This window comes from Mustela putorius, unplaced genomic scaffold, assembly GCF_011764305.1.
Source record: "Mustela putorius furo isolate JIRA1106 unplaced genomic scaffold, ASM1176430v1.1 tig00537295_pilon_pilon_pilon, whole genome shotgun sequence".
Lineage (NCBI taxonomy): Eukaryota > Metazoa > Chordata > Mammalia > Carnivora > Mustelidae > Mustela > Mustela putorius.
In genome coordinates, this window is record NW_025422433.1 from 983,634 (window position 1) to 989,633 (window position 6,000).

The window sequence follows — 6,000 nt, forward strand, 5'->3', positions numbered from 1 at the left end:
ATACTTGGAGTTTTGCAAGTGCCCTGGACTCTTGCTTTACTTCTGCATTATTTTTTTACTGTGATAATGTGAGCGTTTATGCTAAACACTTTCTTTTATTAAAATTAAACTTCATGATGAGATATTTAAACTATAAATACAGAGAATACAACAGACCTCATAAACCCATTATCCAACCCATTATCCAAATCTTTCTAAGAAAATAATTTACCCCTCAGTTTTCATTTCTCTTCCTCTCTCAATGCGTACCCTTCTAGTGTGCATTTTAATTTTTTACCACATGTGTGTATATCTATAAAAATTTGCACTATTTCTCTGTCCCACAGCCCGTATTTATTACGTTTTTTTGTTCACTGTTTTCTACTTCACACACATTCCCTGTGACAGAAGGAGACACAGATAAACTTTAATTGTTATGTAGGTAACCTGTTGAAGAACATATATGTCCAATATTTGCTTCCCCAGCAGTGCCACAAAGGACATCACTGTACGTGGCTCCTTGGACAGTTTGTGAGGAGTTGCTAAATCCTTTATCTGGAAGCGGGATTGTTGAATCTTAAAGTGAGGCTATCTCCGGCTTTTCTAGATATTGCCAAAATGGTCTCCGTACTGCTGGTGCAAAATTTGTATTCCTAGAAACCAATGATTGTGTCTGCCGCACTCTACCAATCCTTGGCATTGTTGAACTTGAAATGTTTTGCCAGTAGATGAAGGTAAAAGTATTCTTCAAATCTGCATTTGTCAGATTACTGGTGAGGTTCAGCATACTTCACATATTTGTTGGCCTTTTATGTTTCTTCTTCTGGGAGCGGAGTCTTTATATCCTTTATCCAAGTTTCTACTGATTGTCACCTTCTGTATTTACACTGTGGCTCATTAGTTTGCTAAGTGATGGTTGCTTCTTAGTCTTGAATTGCGCTATGCTCTACCACCTGAAGGTGCCTGTAGACACAGAGTGGCCCCTCGGTTGGTCCTCAGCCTGGTGAGTGCTGGTGTCTCCCTGGGGCTCACTCGCAAGAGATACATCATACACTTCTCTTCTTGAGCCATGCAAGGACTTGAAAATCTTGTAGCTATGAGTATTGTCCTACCAATTTCCCGGACATTGTTGCTAACAGTTTGGTTCTACCTTGTTCTTTTTTGTTTTGCTTTAATCTTAACACACCACAAATTTATTATCTTATAGTTTTGTAGGTCAGGGTGCAACCCAGCTCTCACAGAGATACCTTGTTCTTCCTAAAGCCATCCAAATGTTACTTAGTTTTATAATGCAAATAAATGCTTCTTTTTAAGTGCTGGGCAGCTGGGTGACTCCTCTGCCTTCCACTTAGGTCATGATCCCAGGGTCTTGGGATCCTGCACCACACAGGGCTCCCAGCTCAGTGGGAGTCTGCTTCTCCCTCTCCCTCTCCCCCTGCTTGTGTTCCCTCTCCCATTGTCTCTCTCTCTCTCTCTCTGTCAAATAAAATCTTTAAAAAAGTCTAGCTACAGGGGCATCTGGGTGGCTCAGTGGGTTAAAGCCTTTGCCTTCAGCTCAGGTCATGGCCCCCAGGATCCTGGGATTGAGCCCCACATCGGGCTCTCTGCTCAGTGGGGAGCCTGCTTCCTCCTCTCTCTCTGTGCTTGCATGCCTGCCTACTTGTGATCTCTGTCAAATAAATAAATAAATAACCTAAAAAAAATAAAAAAAGTCTAGCTACAAACTTCCTGTCTATTTAGTTCACCACTGCTTTTCACATCTCACTACTACTTGCTCAATTCCCTTTTCCCTCGAATTAATTACTTCACATTGATCTCAACTAAGATCTTAGTTAATAACACATTTTAAAGGTCTTTATTTAATCCTTATTCTTGAATAATTTAGCTGGATAAAGAATTTTAATCTCAGAGTTATCTTCCCTCAGCACTGTAATCATATTATTCCATCATTTGTCTGTTGTTGCTCTCTTAGTTTCTAGTGGTATTGATGGGAAACCCACTCTAAGTGTAAATCATCCGATTTCTGTTTTCATAAAGTCACTCGTCTTAAATCTGGAAAAAATAAGGTCAGAATTATAAGATTCTCCCATGAAGTAGGACCAAAGTTTATAAGAGGCTAGCATTTGTCAGTAAATAGAAATGGGGGGGGGGAGAAATCTGTCACGGCCTTCCTGTACTAGAAGTCTGTGTGTACTGACCCAATAACTGAGCGCACTCAGTCCCTGAGGCCACCAGCCGCACCAGCCCGGGCTGCATCCCTCTGCAGCGTGCCCCCCACCCCCCCACCCGCGGCCGCCCTCAGCCCCCAGTGCAGAAGTAACTGCCGCCTCAGTCTCCGTCTCACTCACCCGCTTGCCCCATTCTCTCACCTCCCCGTCTTCAGCCCCCCGAGGCTCGGGCCGCTGTGTGCTCCTGGCTCAGCCTTTGCTTTAACTCCCCCAGTGATGGCCCCTCACCCCGTTCTTCCTGTTTGATTCTCCTGCCTTCCGGCTTCCACGCTACCCCGTTCGTAATTTTTCCTTCCCAGGCTGTAGCCGTCTTCCTCCCATATGTGTGTCAGTATTTCCGTTCTCAGTGGCCCTGTTTATTCCCACGCTCTCCCGGCCTCCGGTTTCCAGGAGCGCCGGACCGGATGGCTGATGAGACCTGCACCTGTGCTTTCTCCCGCCCTCCCTCCCTTTCTTCCTTCTTCCGTCACTTTCCTACTTTCCTATTCTTTCGCCTTTGAACTTTAGTTTTTGTTCAGCTTTTTACCTAGGGCATAGAAACCTTTCACACGTTCCTCCCATCACCCTCTGTTCACTAGTTCCCTTTTAAAATAAATTTATTTCGGTTACGTTTGGGGCAAAATGTAGGGGGGAAAAACTTACTTCTTCAGAGGCTGATGGCTAGGATGGTCATAACCAAATAGGGCAAACTACAAGGCATCAGGAACGGGAGTGTGTTATCTCACAGTTCTGGAGACTACAGACCCGGGTCGAGGCTAGGCAGGATGTTCCCTCTGCTCGAGGCCCCCCCCCCCCCCCCGGCCCCCCTGCTCCAGGATGACTCGATCTTAAACTACTTATCCCAGGGGTCAGGCCGTCAACATACAAATGTTTGGGAGGACAGAATTCAACTGATAACACCTGTCAGCTCTAGTATGTTGACTCGCCTTATTCTCAACAGAGGAAGCGTTCACTGAGGGTCAGTTGTGAAAAATCGCGTTCCTGTATCCACACTCAGGCCTCTCCTTTCACTATTTTGGTCTCATGTTAATCAAGCAGTTTTAGATCAGATTCCACCCCCCCCCCCAGGTTATTCGCTGTTTCAGCTCCTTACACATTCCTTTCCGGCAAGTCTGTTTCTGGCAGGTCCTCACTGGAATGGGTTCCATGGGCTCTGCCTTTTTTTAGAGCACCTTCCACACCTTCCTACTCTTGGGCCATGGTCAGATTCTTGGGCCATGGTCAGATTTATTTCATTACAGCTTGGCACAGATTCCTGTTTTGGTTAAATAACTGGAACTAACTTGAAAGTATTAAAGATGTTTTCAAGTGCTACTTGTATAATTTATAATATATGACATTTTGCTAGAAAAACTCTAATAAAGGGAAATGCCCCCCAAATGTACTGAGCTATGGACACAGTACAGAGTACTGTACTATGGGCTGTATTACCAGTCTGTATTACCAGCCCATATTAACTGCTCATCTATTGTCTTGTATTTCTTTTATTTTTTTTTTTAGATTTTATTTATTTATTTGACAGCGCGTGCGTAAGTAGGCAGAGCAGCAGGCAGAGGGATAGGGAAGAGCAGGTTCTCTGCTGAGCAGGGAACCCAATGGGGGCTTGATCACAGGGCTTTGCCATCATGACCTGAGCAGAAGGCAGCGGTTAAACAGCCACCGGGCACCCTACTTAAAAACTGTATGAACATTTGTTTCTGTCATCTGTGGCCGTCTTGAACCTAGTTGTATGCCTCAAACTGTTAGCTCTGACACACAGTAGGCTCTCCAGGCTGCGGCTCATGTTGGGCAGCGGTTCACTGCACATGTTGGCTCCTCAGCTGCACTTCTGTGATGGAAACTTACTCAGTCTTTACCTTAAACGGTGTGGCCAGTTAGAATTCAGTAACGCCATGATCCCTGGTTCACTATGGTTTGGGCGTGCTGTTTTCACACTCGGTAAATACACAGAAAATGGAGTAGTAATGTCTCCCTAGTCCCTAGTCACAGAAGTTTGCTAACATAAATTAAATTTTTAAAAGTGGCCATCCTGGTTTGCAAGAAACTAAGTTTCTCCTCACTGCAAGGCATTCTGGGTGGACGGAAAACAGCAGCGCCAGAACCCTTGGCTCAGGAAGGAGTTAAAAAGACAGCGATTCCAAGGTCTCGGCATCCCAGAGCTGCTTCTGGCTTTGCTAGTGTCAGCACCAAATTTCTCTGGGCGATGGGAGCCCGGTAGACGGTGAGGCCCTTGTCCTAATCAAAGGCGGAAACCCAGGGTGCGATCACTGAAGAATGAATGCTTCGTGTAGGGACTGGACAGTCAGGTGATTGTATGTAGCTCTCCAAGTTGAGGCTCCCCGGGAGGAATGCGGGAGAGCAGCCTGTGCAAACAGCAACACTAAGTGGAGAGCGAGGCATCTGCTCGGCCGCCGCCGCGAGCCGTGCGTCCACCTGTGCACCGTGGTCCTGGTCCCAGGGGGTGACCAGGACCTGGAGGCCGAAGCACCGGGCGGGTCAGTGACCCCGGAGCGAGCCGCCTTCTGCGGCTATCGCCGCTGCGTCCTCAGGCCAAGCCTTCTGGAAGGCGCTAGGAGTCTGGGGCGCTGGGGTTGGCTTTGGATTCAGGGCACAGGTGCGCGCTCCTGCAGCAGCCCGAAGCGCCGTCCTGGGGGAAAGCTGGAAGGACAGCCTTCGCTAGAGCGGCCCGTTGCCGCCGCCAGCGCGCGCGTCCCAGAGCTGCGCGGTGTCCCCGGCAGAAGCCCGGGCCTGCGCACAACGCCCGAGCACCGCTCCTCCCTTTCCCGTTCCGCGGGGGGCGCAGGCGGTGCCCGGGGCGGAGAGCGCACGCATGCGTCCTGCCGTGCACGCCGACCTCAGGCTCCCGCGCCCCCTCCGCGCGCCTTCGGCTCCGGCCGGGCTGCCCACGCCTAGGGGCTCGCGCGGATGCGCACGGGGGCGGCGCGGCCGTGCGCCTAATCGAGGACACAGTGATCAGAAAAGCACCTGCGCTGTGTGCGCGGCTGGCTCCGTGGCTTAGTTGGCTAAAGCGCCTGTCTCGTAAACAGGAGATCCTGGGTTCGACTCCCAGCGGGGCCTTTCCAGGTCGTTTTGTTCTGGCAATTCGCATTTTTTAGTCCGAAACCAGCTTCCATCTCAGTGTCGATCCCTGCAGCCTCTCCAGACACCTGCATTCGCCATGACTCTGCCTCTCCACGTGACTTGCAGGTTTTTGCTGTGGATTGAGCTACTTGGGTGTTCAAGATCCGTCGTAGACAGAATTTCTAAAATAAAACGGAAAATTTTAATTCAAGCCATTTAAAAGTATATTCTGCTGGGGGCACCTGGGTGGCTCAGTGGGTTAAAGCCTCTGCCTCCCACTCGGGTCGTGGTCCCGGGGTCCTGGGATCGAGCCTCACATCGGGCTCTGCTCGGTGGCGAGCCTGCTTCCCTTCCTCTCTCTCTGCCTACTTGTTATCGCTGTCAAATAAATAATAAATAAAGTCTTTATATATATATATTCTGCTGGTTATCCAAATCCAAGCCGTTTTACTTATTACCTCCTGCACGGTTACAGTTTATTGAACACTATTTTTCACTTTGTGTATTTTTCTCACATACCTTTAAAATCCCTAAGAAATACCCATAAAAGTAAGCATTATTCACGTTTTATGAATAACAAAAGAGAATCAGAGAGAAGAGAAGTAACTTGCCCAAATCACAGCTAGTAAACAAATAATCAAGCTAGGGTCTTAACCTAATATTTCTCAGTTCAGAGTCATGGTCTTGCATTTCAAATAATTTTATTTATAAA

The 6,000-nt window shown here is 48.0% G+C and overlaps 1 non-coding gene across 1 annotated transcript; it reads left to right on the top strand.

Annotated features, from left to right (window-relative positions):
- Positions 1–5,211: 5,211 nt before the first annotated feature.
- On the top strand, positions 5,212–5,285 carry TRNAT-CGU. The gene has a single exon. It is a non-coding gene; the product is annotated as a tRNA-Thr (tRNA).
- Positions 5,286–6,000: the final 715 nt, after the last annotated feature.